Consider the following 15,659-nt stretch of genomic DNA (forward strand, 5'->3'; position numbering starts at 1 on the left):
ATTTTTATCAATTATTTCTTGAGGCAGGTGTTTAATTGTTGGCGTTTATTACCGAGCGTTGTGTTTTGTTTTCAGTTTCTTTGCCCCCTCTCTCCCACCCCTACTGATTATTTCTGCATTTTCAGCATATACCGATTTTTTGTTTGTTTGCTTCTTGTGCTGTTGTAATTGGATTCTTGTTTTCAATATTTTCTCAGCTGGTGCTTCGAGCTTTGGTGTTGTTGTTGTTACTATTTTTTATCTCTAGCTCTTATTACAAAACATTATGGATTACAAAAAAAATCTACCTTGACTTAAATATGTTGTAGGAAAGCGGCGATGAACGAACTAAAAAAAATAGACGGAAATAATTCAAGTGAGGTAAAATCGTATATTCAAGTTCGACAATATCGGTTCTTGTGGGTGGGTGGGTGATGGTGGTAAAGACCTTTACGATAATGAAGAGCAAAAAAATATATTTTTTGAACAGCTCAGCATCCCGTGGAGCCTATAAAAATGGCCCCAGAGGAAGCCTGGGTACATTAAAGGCAAGTTTTCAAAAAAAAAAAAATAGATTAAAAAAAATAAAAATTTTAAATAATAAAAAGTTGTAAAAAATCTCCAAGGATTTCCTGAACTATCGCAATTTTTTGATATCCTGAAGTGAGTATTTTTTCCTATTTCTGATCCAAAAAAAATTTACATCTGGCTATTGAAAGAGGTCATCAAAGGCAAGCTTTAAAAAAATTTGAAATTAAAAAAAAATAATAAAAAATTATAAAAATCTCCAAGGAGATTTTACAACAAATTTTTGATTTTGATGACATCTGGATATTCAAAGAGACCATCAAAGGCAAATTTTCAAAAAAATTTTATTTAAAAAAAAACATAAAAATTATAAAACAAGTTATAAAAAATCTCCAAAGATTCCCTGAACTACCACGAATTTTTGATATACTAAAGTCAATATTTTTTTCCTATTAAAAAAAAAAATTAAAAAAAAATAAAAATTTTAAATAATAGAAAGTTATAAAAAATCTCCAAGGATACGCTGAACTACCACGAATTTTTGATATCCTGAAGTGAGTATTTTCCCTGATCCAAAACAACTGACATCGGGTATTAAAAGAGGCTATTAAAAGCAAGTATTCAAAAAATTTTAAATTAAAAAAATAAAAATAGGAAAAAATGAAAAAAAAATCTCCAAGGATTTCCCGAACTACCACGAATTTTTGATATCCTGAAGTGAGTATTTGTCCCCATTTTTCCTGACCCAAAAAAACTGGCATCGGGTATTAAAAGAGGCCATAAAAGGCATGTTTTCAAAAAATGTTAAATTAAAAAAAAAAACATAAAAATTATAAAAAAAAGTTATAAAAAAATCTCCAAAGATTCCCCGAACTACCACGAATTTTTGACATCCTGAAGTGAGTATTTCTCCCCATTTTTCCTGGCCCAAAAAAACTGACATCGGGTATTAAAAGAGGCTATTAAAAGCAAGTTTTCAAAAAATGTTAAATTAGAAAAAAAAAAATAAAAATAGGAAAAAATAAAAAAAAAATCTCCAAGGATTCCCTGAACTACCACGAATTTTTGATATCCTGAAGTGAGTAATTTTTTCCGATTTTTTTTTTCTGATCCAAAAAATTGACATCTGGCTCTTGAAAGAGGCCATCAAAGGCAAATTTTCAAAAAATGTTAAATTAAAAATAGGAAAAAATAAAAAAAATCTCCAAGGATTCCCCGAACCAACCCGAATTTTTGATATCCTGATGTGATTATATTTTCCTATTTTTCCTGACCCAAAACAACTGACATAGGGTATTAAAATAGGCTATTAAAAGCAAGTTTTCAAAAAAATTTTAAATTAAAAAAAATAAAAATATGAAAAAATAAGAAAATCTCCAAGGATTCTCTGAGCTACCACGAAGTTTTTATATCCTGAAGTGAGAAATTTTTTTCCGATTTTTTTTCTGATCCAAAAAATTGACATCTGGCTCTGGAAAGAGGCCATCAAAAGCTAGTTTTCAAAAAATGTTAAATTAAAAATAGGAAAAAATAAAAACATCTCCAAGGATTCCCCGAACTACCACGAATTTTTGATATCCCGAAGTGAGTATTTTTTCCGATTTTTCCTGATCCAAAAAAAATGGCATATGGGTATTAAAAGGGACCATCAAATGCAAGTTTTCAAAAAAATGTTAAGTTAAAAAAATAAAAATTAAAAAAAAATCAAAAGTTATAAAAATTTCCAAGGATTCCCCGAACGACCCTGAATTTTTGATATCCTGAAGTGATTATTTTTCGCCAATTTTCCTGACCCAAAAAATTGACATCTGGGTATTAAAAGAGGTCACCAAAGGCAAATTTTTTCAAAAAAAAAAAAAAAATAGAAATTCAAAAAAAAAATCAAAAATCTAAAAAAAAATCTTCAAGGATTCCCTGATATCCTGATGTGAGTGTTTTTTATCTATTTTTTCAGATCATAAAAAATTGGTATTAAAAAACCCCCTCCCCTCAAAAAAAATGGAACTTAAAGAATCCTGTGCCATATGTTTCATCAAAATGTCCCGGGGAGTTGTTTTACGGATTCAACCCTGTCGGCATTTGTTTCATCTCAAGTGTCTGACAAGTCTACGGCATGGAGATCCATGCCCACTATGTCGAGGTTTAATCCAAGGTAAGATCAGCATTTTACTTTAAATTAAAGGAAATAATATATCTCCCTCCCTTCCAGAAACCCAACGTGTTCAACGCATGAAATATCGCAAACACACGGCAGAAAATCGCAAACTCATTATAGAATCCGCCATGAAAGGTTCCGATTGGTCCAAACTGGCCATGGTGTTGGAGGTACCCTATAAGACAGCCTATAGCTGGATAGTGGAAAGTAAAATTCTGACAAAATCACGAGGTGGCCAGAAACCAAAACTTCTAAATCAAGAAGAAATATCAGAAATTTTACGATGGATTGAGGCGGATCCTATGCTGACCCTAAAGAGAATTAGGGAAAGGATTACCAGAAATTTTGCCAAAATAATAGCCCAATCGACAATTGCCAACTCATTGCAGGGTAAGGTGTATTGTAAGCAGTTTGGAAATTATAATTCTGAAGCAATGGTGAGCAAATTCGAGCGCGAGGAATATCTCCAGACCCTCAAAAATTATGAGGCCCAAGGCAAGGAAATTGTTTACATGGGTGAAACAAATTTCAACTTATTTTGGAGAAGGAAAAACAGGTGTTCTAGGGGTGAAATCAAAGGACCTATACCAAGTATTCATTTGAAAATTTGCATTTCAAGGCATGGAATCTTGCAAATGACAAAACGCCGAGGTTCCTATGGTGCGGAGGAAACTAAGGAGTGTTTGGAACATTTATTTGCCAAATGGAGAGCCATGAAGAGAGAGGTATCTAAATTGGTACTAATCTCTCAGCATTTACCGTATGACAGTGAATTAGAGAAGTTTATCAGGGACTCTGGTGTTGAATTGTTGTTCTTGCCTCCATATTCGAGGCATTTAAATCCCATGGAAATTATTTTAAAGCAGATTGAGACCTCTGTAAAGCGGAGAATCAATGAGAGACAAGAAATCCCTAAGAGTTTGGTGGATGGTGAGCAGAGTTTGCAATATTTGGAAGCTGTTATTGACCAGGCCAAAGAGGGTATTAACCCTGAGGATTATCAGAGAGCCATAGAAGCAGCTACAAAATGTGAAAGACAAACTATGGCTATGGAGGAAGATATGGAACAAAATTAGGAAATTAACAAAAATCGATTTGCTCCAATTTTTTGAAGAAAAAAAAAATAATAGTAAATAATAATATATGAATCCGGAAGTCTATGTAAGTTATGAACCTTTGGAAAATAAAACCTAAAATTTCCTGAGCATAAAAATATTGGTCATGTAGTCACATTTCGTAAAAATTGTTTAAAGGCCTAAAATAGACGTAATGTTTTAAAAAATACTTTTAAGGCCCTAAATTATTATTTTCCATGGACCACAATAGGTTTGGATTTAAAAAAAATAGTTTATGGGCTAACAATCGGCGTATACCCTACACAACTATGTTATCAGGGTATTATAGCTTTGTGCAACCCCAAGAGTTTGTACCCCGCAAAATATTGGTCCTAGACCCACCTTTAAGTATACCTTAAGTATATATCTCGACTAGCTTAGTCGATCTAGACATGTCCGTCCGTCTTTCCATTATAATTTGTAAACACGATACAGGCCACAGTTATAGACCAATCTTCACGAAATTTTGCATGTAGGATGGGTTCTGCCATATGAAGACCACTATTGTTTTTGGTAAAGATCGGTTAATATTAAAGGGATGAGATGGACCAAATACTTAATTTTTATCGGTTTTTCTGATCGCTCCACAGGCCGCAATTATGGCCCAAACATTACATACATCGGATCGGGTCAAAGAATAAGCATGCCTGTTTTGATAAAGATCGCTCAATATTTAGGACCCTGACTTTTGTGTGAAAAATGACAAAATTTGTATTCTATGGTGTATATATTTACCCCTGAAGGACATAGATCCGACAGTATATCCAAGAGGGGTGGTTGGCCTTTAAATTTATACTAATTATATTGTCGTATGTATTCGGATGTGGGATTTACACTTAAATTAAAGTTAGTAACCCAATACAATACTAGAGGGCTGAAACATAGCGCTGATCGCTTTGAAATTTTCCATGAGGACCAAGGTATGGTCAAGGACAACGCCTATAATTTTTGGTGATGTTCAGGTAATAATTTTTGGATGAAGTGGACCGAAAACCTAATTTTTGTGTGTTTTTCGAGTCGATCTATATGCCACAAGCCGATCATCACAACGCAACCCACGGCGAAGGGAATGTGGATAAGTAATTAGAAGTGCTGTACTGAATATTGGAAATATTCGGAAAATATGTCAGTGTAAGGAAGAGATGCTGTTGACCTATAATCGGGCAAGAGGTTGCAAATATCACGAAATATTGCCCAGGCTCGGAATAAAACTCCGCAGAAAGTTAGAGTTCCGTGGTAGTAGTGTAGGGTATCATATGGTCGACCCCGTCCGACTATACTGCTCCGCTCACTGGTTTTATATACAAAGGATTATTTTTAATATTTTGAGGACTAATTTTATTACTTTTTATCTATTTTTGAAGACTAATTTTTTAATTATTTTTAAATTTTTATTATACACAAATATTTTATTTTAGCAATATTTGTATTCATTTTATGACAATTTTTTTTTATAAAAATAATAAAAAGTTTCCCAACCTGCAGTTTTTTTTTATTTCTCCCACAAAAATATTTAAAATTCCTCTATTAAAAAACAAATCTCATCCCAAATCCCCTCACCAAAAATTAATATGTTCGCTAGAGATTATTGCAATAAAAATTTCTCTCAACACTTTCAAATTGTGTGTTGTTGTTGTTTTTGTTGTGTTTTTTTTTTTTTTTTTTTGGGATTACAAAACACTTACATTCCTGATGGACTTAAATAGAGAGATAAAACAGAGAAGTATAGGCCGATTATCTACATACACCCCTTTCGTTGCATTGTTTCAAGAACAACAACTACAACATTTTAATACACAACAAGATAAACCAGACAACAACAACAAAAATCACCCTCCCACGCCGAACAGACAGACAAACATTTCGAATAGCTGAAATGATACTCAATTGATCCATCACCATCATCATGGACATGAACATGATACTCAATGTCGTCGTCACCATCATCTTCATCTCCGAATGGAGGATAATGATGACGATGCTGGCGATGATGAACCCATAACATATGTTTCAAACACAATTCACCCAAAATAAGAAGAAGACATTTAAAATAAAGAAACATTTATAATGTTTTAATTGATAAGGAATTTCCCTCACCCAACCATCAATCCGCCACAAATAAAATATAAAAATATATCACATTTTTTTTATGTGTACAACAACAAGAGTTGGACGACAGACACCGGGGAGATTGAGGATATGAATATATATGTCGACAGCCAGATTCTTCTGTTGAGAAGTGATGATTTTAATGGGCCAGAGATTATTATTTTGTCTTCATCAAATGGAATGTTTTCCATTCCTCCCTCCCTCCCACTCCTCATAATGAAGTTGAAGAAGATGAAAGGAATTTTCGGGGTTTTTTTCAGATTATTACAGAGTGGTAGTTTAGCTGTGGGATTTTGTAATAAATATTTGAGAAGTGATTTTTTTATAAAACAAAAAATAACAAGAAACCAGTGAGCGGAGCAGTATAGTCGGACGGAGCCGACCATATGATACCCTACACAACTTCCACGAAAATAAAACTTTCTGTGGTTCTATATTCTGAGCTTGAGCAATACTTCACGATATTTGTAGCTCTTGATTGACTAGAGGTCAACAAATATTACTTATATTCAGTGCAGCCCTTCTAATTTCTTGTGCACATTCTCTTCATCCTGGGTTGTGTTGTGATGTTCGGTATTCAATTGTGGCCAATAGATCTACTCGAAAAAACACAAAAAAATAAGTTTTCGGTCCACTTCATCCCAAAATTATTACCTGATCATCAGCGAAATTATAGGCATTGTCCTCGACCACAATTGAAATCTCATGGAAAATTTCAAAGCGATTAGCGCTATATTTCCGCCCTCTAGTGTGGTAATGGGTAAATATTTAAGTGTAACTCTCACATCCGAATATATACGACAATATAATTGGTATCAATTTAATGGTCAACCACTCCTCTTGGATATACTATCAACTTCTCGAGTCTATGTCCTTTAGGGGTAAATATATTCGCCATAGAATACAAATTTTGTAATTTTTCACACAAAAGTCAGGGTCCATTTGACTCGATCTTTATAAAAACAGGCATGCTTATTCTTTGGCCCCACCCCCTTCTCCATGTGAAAATTCGCCAAGTTCGGGTCATAATTGCGGCCTCTGGAGCGAGCAGAAAACCCGACAAAAATTTAGTATTTGGTCCATTTCATCCCCTAAATATTAACTGATCTTTCCCAAAAACAATAGGGGTCTTCATTAGCCAGAATCCATCCTACATGCAGAATTTCGTGAAGATTGGACCATAACTGTGGCCTGTATCGTGTTTACAACTTATAATGGACAGACGGACGGACGGACGGACACACATGTCTAGATCGACTCAGCTAGTCGAGATATGACGATCAGTATACATAAAGGTGGGTCTACGACCAATATTTCGCGGCGTTACTAACTTTTGGGGCTACACAAGGCTATAATACCCTGACAACATAGTTGTGTAGGGTATAAAAAAGAAAAAAATATACAAAAATATTTGAAATTTTTTTAGAGGTGGTGTAAAAATAAAAACCAGTAAGAAAAGTAGTAAAGTCGGACTGGGCCAACTATATGATACCCTTCACCACGGTGGGTACATTCATCATATGTAAACTAACAGACGTCGCCTTTTCAAAGGAATACTAATTTCAGTACGTTGTGTCAATCAATTTACATTAAATCGAACGAAAATAAATATGGGAGCTACATTTAAATCTGAACCGATTTTCAGGAATCTTAACATACATCATTCTAGACCTAATTCATTACGTTGTGCCAAATTTCGTATAAATCGAAGGATATATAGGGATTTTGGTGCCCCATTTACATAAAATCGGACAAAAATATATATGGGAGCTATATCCAAAACTGAACCGATTTCCACGAAACTTAGCACACATCATTCTACTCTTAATTCAATATGCTATGCAAAATTTCGTGCAAATCGAAAGATATATAGGGACTTTAATGCATCATTTACATTAAATCGGACGAACATACATATGGGAGCTATATGTAAATCTGAACCGATTTCCATGAAACTTACCACACATCATTCTAGACTTAATTTATTACGCTGTGCCAAATTTCGTGCAAATCGAAGGATGTGAAGGGATTTTAGTGCACCATTTACCTTAAATCGGACGAAAATATATATGGGAGCTATATCTAAATCTGAACCGATTTTCAGGAAACTTAGCACACATCATTCTATAGTTAATTCAGTACGCTGTGCCAAATTTCGTGCAAATCGAATGATATATAGGACCTTTGGTGCACTATTTACATAAAATCGGACGAATATATATATATGGGAACTATATCTAAATCTAAACCGATTTTTACGAAACTTAGCACACATCATTTTAGACTCAGTTCAGTATGTTATGCCAAATTTCGCGCACATCGAATGATATATAGGGTCTTTGGTGCACCATTTACATAAAATCGGACGAAAATATATATGGGAGCTAAATCTTTATCTGGACCGATTTTCTCGAAACTCAGCACTCATCGTTCTAGGCCTAATTCATTATGCTGTGCCATATTTCGTGCAAATCGAATGACCATTTAAAAAATCGGACGAAAATATATATGGGAGCTATATCTAAATCTGAACGGATCTTGATGAAAGTTAGAACACATCATTCTAGATTCAATTTAGTACGCTATGCCAAATTTCGTGCAAATCGAAAGATATATAGGTAATTTGGTGCACCATTTACATTAAATCGGACGACAGTATGTATGGGAGCTATATCTAAATCTGAATCGATTTCCACGAAACTTACCACACATCATTCTGGACCTAATTCAGTACCCTATGCCAAATTTCGTGCAAATCGAAAGATAAATAGGGATTTTGGTGAACCATTTGCATAAACTCGGACAATACTATATATAGGAGCTATATTTAAATCTGACCCTGATAAATCTGATAAATGCGACCTGTACTTTGTTTACAATTTAACATCTACAGACGGACGGACATGCATAAATCGACTCAGAAAGTGATTCTGAGCATATTCAAAAACATATGCACAAAGACAATACTCTGTATCACAATGTGGTGAAGGGTATAAATATTTAGGGTTGGTGTAAAAATAAAAACAAATAAAAATCAGGTGGATTTTTTAAAAATAAATTTCGAAGGAATATTTTTTATTCTATCAACTATGTATCAACTTTAAATAATATTTAATGGATAATAAAACTTACCTTTCAAAAAAATTTTTTTCACTCTCAGCTTTCAAATTTCTATCTGTGCTTTATTTCTCCTTACAATTTTTTTCAATGTTTTTAAATTAAAAACAAAAAATCATTTATAAATTTTTAAATATATTTTTTTCACTTTAAATATTTCATTTATTATTTGTATATATATATATATATATATATATATTTGTATTGTATTTCCATTCAGTAGTTTAAGTTATTGTTATCAAATTTACAGCAACAAAAATCGTTTGGGGTGTATTCGAAAATTTCAAATTGTAACCGCAAAAAATAGCTGAAATTTATTTAATTCGTTAAGCCGCACAATAAACAAACTGCCAACAACAACTTAGCCACCTATTGCATATATGGTTTGTTTTTGAATTTTGTTGTTGCTGTTGTTATTTTTGCTATTTTTTATTTCTCCATTAATTATTTAATTAAACTCATTAATTATCGGCAAAATGTTTGTGAACATGAAACGTTGCTATTTTTTTTTTTTTGCTTTTATTTTTTATTTATTTCCATTCAATTCAAAAAAAAAAGAAATAGTAACCAGTATTGGTTTGTTGTGTTTCTATTTTAATTCAGTTTTAGCACACTTTTATTTTTTTTTTAGAAAACAATGGATTGTTTCACAGTTGTTAACAAAATTGTTAAGAATTTTCAGTGCAGATTTTTTTTTGTATGAAATTGTTGTTGTTTTAAATTCAGTGGTTTATTTTTGTTTTTATTATCATTTATATATATATATATATATATATATTTTAATAATAGTTTCCGCTCACTTTTCAATTATAGTTTAATAAAATTAATTTTGTATATTATATTTTTGATAGCTTTTAAATTTTTTGCAATTATTTTTGTTTATGTTGCTTTTCACATTGTTCACTATTTTGAAATTTGTTAAGAAATCTGAAAATAAATAAAAGAATAAAAAATGGATGTTAAAATAAAATACAAGCTTAAATATAAAATAAATATATTTTTCAGTGAATTCTAGGATTTTTTAAAAATATTTTTTAAAAATATTTTTCAATTTTAAAAAAAAATTAGATATTTTTAACAATATTCTCTACGGAATATTATAAGGATTATTTTTACAATATGTTGATATCTTAAAATTTTAAGAATATTTACATAGTCCACAACAAATTGAGAATTTTTAAATGCATTTTCCCAGGTTGTAGACGCCTAAAATAAATTGAGATTTTTAAAAAATATTACTTCAAGCCCTTTGACATGTATATATGTGTCAAAAAATTATTTTCGACGCTACTAAGGTCTAAATATTCCTGTATATATTTGTTCATCATAGGTTTAGTCTTCTATATGAAAACCTTCTGGTTCCCTTAAAAAAAAAACTTGTGTATCCTCCAGAAGCAGATCATACCAGTTTCCAGTAGAATTTTTTTTTGGGCTTCTATGAAAATACCTAGTTATTTTCCAAAATAAAACTTCTTGGCTCTTTAGAATAAAAACTCCGGGTCATCTAGAAGAAGACCTTCGGACCTACTAGATGAAGAGCATCTAGAAGATCACCTTCTAGTCTAGGAGATTCTTAAAATACATTTCCCATAATTTTTTTTGTTGACGCCTCCACTAAGTGGTGATTTTATAAAAACATAATTTTTCCAAAGCCTACAAGTGGATACGTGTACGAGATAATTTCCGAAATTTCTGGGTTTTCTAAAAGAAAAGCTTCTTGTGGCCTAGAAGAAGACCTTCTAGAATTTTTCTCAAGACCTTTATAGTCTTCTATGACATGACCCATCCTTGGAATACCAGAAGTTTTTCTGGTTTCCAATGAAAATACCTTCTAGTCCCCTAGAAGTAGATCTTCTATCTTCTGTGAATAGAATACAATTTTCGGAACTTCTAGATGAATTGAATACACCCTTCTGCTCTTGTGGAAGAAAACATTCTGGGCTTCTAGCTTTTCTTCTGGAAGCATAAATGGAGACTAAAAAAAATTTGTCAAAGTTTTCATGGATCTGCATATGTTTTTAAATATTTTTAAACAGGGACTGCTATACATCTAATATTGTGAAAGAACACCTTCAGACCTTCTATAAGAAGACCTTCACGTTTTCTATAAAAAAAACCCTTTCATCCTTCCAGACAATCTTGAATTCTCTAAGAAAATCTTCCGGATGAAAACACCTACTGGCATTCAGGAAAATGACCTTCTGATCTGCTAGATGATGACTTTTTTAGGTCTGTTAGAAGAACAAATTCTGGTATTCTGAACGAAGAAAGGAAGAAAGCCTACACAAGACCTGATCTTTTAGTGGAAGACTATCCGGAATATATTCTGGTTTTAAAGGAAAAACTTCTAGAGAGATAATCTTCTAATCTATTCTTGTTGGAATTTTCGAAGGAACATTTTGGTCTTCTTACCGAGGATGTAGTTTCCTATGAGAAAACTTTTTATTTTCTATGTGAACATCAACTGTACCTCGATATAAAGTTGACATTCTAATAGAAAACCAGTTTATCTTATAGAATACCATTAACTCTTATTATAGAAACATGGTCTTCTATGAAAACATCTACTGGTCTTATAGAAGGAGAACTTGTGATCTGCTAGCAGATGACCTTTTGGTATTTTTGAATTAGGATTTTTAGAAGAGGAAATGTTGGTATTCTAGAACAAGAAAGTCTTTCCACATAGGATCTTTCTCTCAAAAGAACTTCCGGTCTTTTTAGGGAGAAACATCTTTAAGAAAGCCATCTAAAGAGAAAATCTTTCAATATTTTAAAAGACATTTTCGAAGCAACATTTCAGTCTTCTAGCCAAGGACCGGATCTTCTATGAGAAAAAAATTTCGATTTCTAAGTGAAGATCAATTGATCTTCGATAAAAGTTGATATTCTCATAAAAGTCTAGTTTATCTTACATAATACGATTTATTCATAATTCTTAATATAGAATATAGAAGAATTGGTCTTCTACGAAAACATATACTCGTCTTATGGAGGAAGATCTTCTCCTACACGACCAGTTGACTTTCGTATAACCACTTGAAGTTCTTCTTTTGAAAAGTTCGAAATAATTTTAGAAAATACCACAATATCTTCTCATAGAAGGGATACCTTCAGAGGAATCCATTGAGGTCACTATAAAAATACCATCGGGGTTTCTAAAATAAATCTTTTAAGTCTTTTAGAATACCTGGTCTTCTAAAAAACATCTACTGTTTTTCTGGTAAAAGACCACCTGCATCTTTAAGTAGGTTTCCTTCTTGAAGAGACCTGCTGGTATTCCAGAATCAGGAGCTATTTCTACGGGGGAAATAATTTTTGAAAATACCACAATATCTTCTCATAGAAGGGATAACTTCCGAGGAAGCCATTAAGGTCACTATAAAAATACCATCGGGTTTTCTAAAAGAAATCCTTTAAGTCTTTTAGAATACCTGGTCGTCTAGAAAAACATCTACAGCTTTTTCTGTTTGAAGACCACCTGCATCTTTAAGTAGGTTTCCTTTTTGAAGAGACCTGCTGGTATTCCAGAATCAGAAGCTATTTCTACGGGGGACTTGGCTTTCTATGAGAAATCCTTCTGGACTTCTAAGAAAATATAACCTGATCTTCTCATAGAAAACCAGTTGAAATTGTTATAAAACACGAAATGGTATTTCTATAGATGTCTGGAAAACGAAAAGGTCTTCTAATAGTAGACCTGAGGGTCGTCTTATAGAAGCCCAGAAGTTTTCTATTAAAACATCAAAAATTACTTTACAGAAAACACCGTAAGGTCTTCTTTAAGAAACTCAAAAAAATCTTAAGGATCTGAAGGCCATAAGTTCTTCTTATGGAGAACCAAGAAGTCTTAACATAGATGTTCATGAGGTATTTTTATGGAAAGCAATTGGTTCTCTATAAAAGACTATATAAGTATTCCCTAAAAATATTTTTATAGAGGATCATAAGATCTTCTGTATATAATTCGTTCAGCCGTCCATGAGAAGACCTATTGGTATATTTTATATCCGCCTTTAATTATTTTAAATTTTAATATTTTTATCTTTCAAATTTTTGTATTTTGTTATCCATTCATATTTTTTTGAACTCCAAATATCGTTTATATTCTATTATCACTTCTTTTAATTCTTCAGTATTTTTTGTTTTTAAATCATTTATCTTTTTAATCTATTTTTTTGATTTCAACAATCTCTTTTTCTTTATCATCATTTCAGATTATCGCCCACTAATTCTTCAAAAACTTTCAGTTTCGTTTTTCAGATATTTTTTGTTTTCAATTTTTTGTTTTGTCTAAATTTTATGGTCTAATTTTGTTTTTGATCTGCATATTTTTCTATTAGCAAAAGAAACTCGTTCCGTATTTTTTGTTAAACAATTTTTTAAATTAATTTACGTATTATTTCCTCTTTTCTCTCTGTATTATTTGTTGTTGTTCTTTCCATTTCATTCACATATTATTTGCATAATTATTTTGTTGTTGTTTTTTATTTTTGCATTTTATTTGATAATGAATAAAATTTCTTTCTTTACTTTTTTTCTTTTAATATTAATCAGTATATTTTTGTTGTTAATTTTCTCTTTTTTATTAGGTTTTGATGTTTTGTTTGTTTATTTATTTGTTTTTGTAAACGGCACTTAACACTGCAGTGAGAACTGAGCCAGTTTCAGTCTCTTAACTAAGAGGGGGGACGAGAGACACTTGATAATCATAAAGCATGCTCATTAATTGATTTTGGGCATGCATGCTTGCTTTTAGTTTTGTTTTTGTTAATATGAACATTACACTGAGAGTAGGGGTAAATATGTATGTATGTACTCCAAATACACTTCGTGTGCTCCCGTTAAAAAAACGAAAAGGAAATGCAATTTTATTGAACAAAATCATTAACACATTACTCAGGCGATGGGATGGAACGAATGATCTTACATTTATTTGTTGGTGTAGTTGTTGTCGTTTAACTTCGTGTTGTTCTGTTGGTTATGATTTTTCTTGCTGTTTGTTTGTTGTTGTTGTGTTACATTTAAAACAAATCAATGCCTGCACTTCACTTACTCCACTTAGTACATTATATGTGGAGTTACTTGTATGTATGTCGCTTGTTCATACGCTTGATTGGTTTTTATTTGTATTTTTGTTGTTTTTTATATTTTCTGTGTCTTCTTTTTATTTCGTATTTATATTTTTGTGTTGTTGTTTTTTTTTTTTATTTCGTAAATATTTTCTTCACTAAAAAGCGTCAACTTGCCGGTTGTAACGTGTTGAATGCTCCACCGCGCGTAAACGTCTGACATTTGCCATTGTGGTGAATATCCGCTAAGGCCGTCATGTGTTGGAGCTGGTAGCACACATAGTTGTTGGTTTGTTTCAAACATGTTGTATTATGTTTGATTGGTTGGGAGCTGCAATCAGCTGTTGAGTGGTTCTTTTGGCTATCGATGAAGGAGGGGGATTGGGCCAAAAAGCATTCTTTAACAATGTAAACAACAGTGGGGTGAATTTAATTAAGTAATCGCAATTATTGGATAAAAATTTAAAAAAAAATAATATTATTATTTTGAAAGTATTTTTCAAGATTTGAATTATTATAAAAATTTAGAAAAAAATGACAACAAACAAATGCATTGAAACATATTTTAAACCAGTAAGGAAAGCCGGACGGCAATCTAAATTTTGGTCAGATATAGAGTTGCTTCTTACAATGGGACAAAAAAACCCGATTTCATCGAAACTTGCCACATGTTAGGTTACACTTATTTTAGAATGTTTTGTGCATTCGGCCACATTTTGAGTTCTTCATTTACTTATAAATCCAAATTTCGTGCAAATCGAAGGACTTTACCTTAAATCGGACGAAATAAATAGGGGAGCTATATCTAAATCTGAACCGATTTTAACAAAAGTTCACACATCATTCCAGGCTCATTTTATTACACTATGCCAAATTTCGTGCCAATCGAAGGATATATAGGGACTTGGTACACCATTTACCATATATCGGGCGAGAATATATATGGGAGCTATATCTAAATCTGAACCAATTTTCACGAAATTTAACACACATTATTCTAGGCTCAGTTTAGTACGCTGTGCCAAATTTCGTGTAAATCGGAGAATATATAGGGACTTTGGTGCACCATTTACCTTAAATCGGACGAAAATATATATGGGAGCTATATCTAAATCTGAACCGATTTTCACAAAAGTTAACACACATCATCCTAGACTCATTTCAGTACATTATGCCAAATTTCGTGCAAATCGAAAGATATAAAGGGACTTTGGTGCATCATTTACCTTATCTCGGACGAAAATATATATGGGAACTATATCTAAATCTGAACCGATTTTCACGAAATTTAACACACATCTTTCTAAACTTTATTCAGTAGGCTATGCCAATTTCGTGCAATCGAGAGATATAAAGGAACTTTGGTGCATCATTTACCTTATATCGGACGAAAATATATAAGGGAGCTATATCTAAATCTTAACCGATTTTCACAAAACTTAGCACAAATCATTATAGACTCAATTCAGTACGTTATGCCAAATTTCATGCAAATCGAAAGATATATAGGTACTTTGGTGCACCATTTACCTGAAATCGGACGAAAATATATATGGGAGCTATATCTAAATCTGAACCGATTTTCAC

This window comes from Musca vetustissima, unplaced genomic scaffold, assembly GCF_032173495.1.
Source record: "Musca vetustissima isolate MV318-11 ecotype Yass unplaced genomic scaffold, APGP_CSIRO_Mvet_v1 utg5085, whole genome shotgun sequence".
Taxonomy (NCBI): Eukaryota; Metazoa; Arthropoda; class Insecta; order Diptera; family Muscidae; genus Musca; species Musca vetustissima.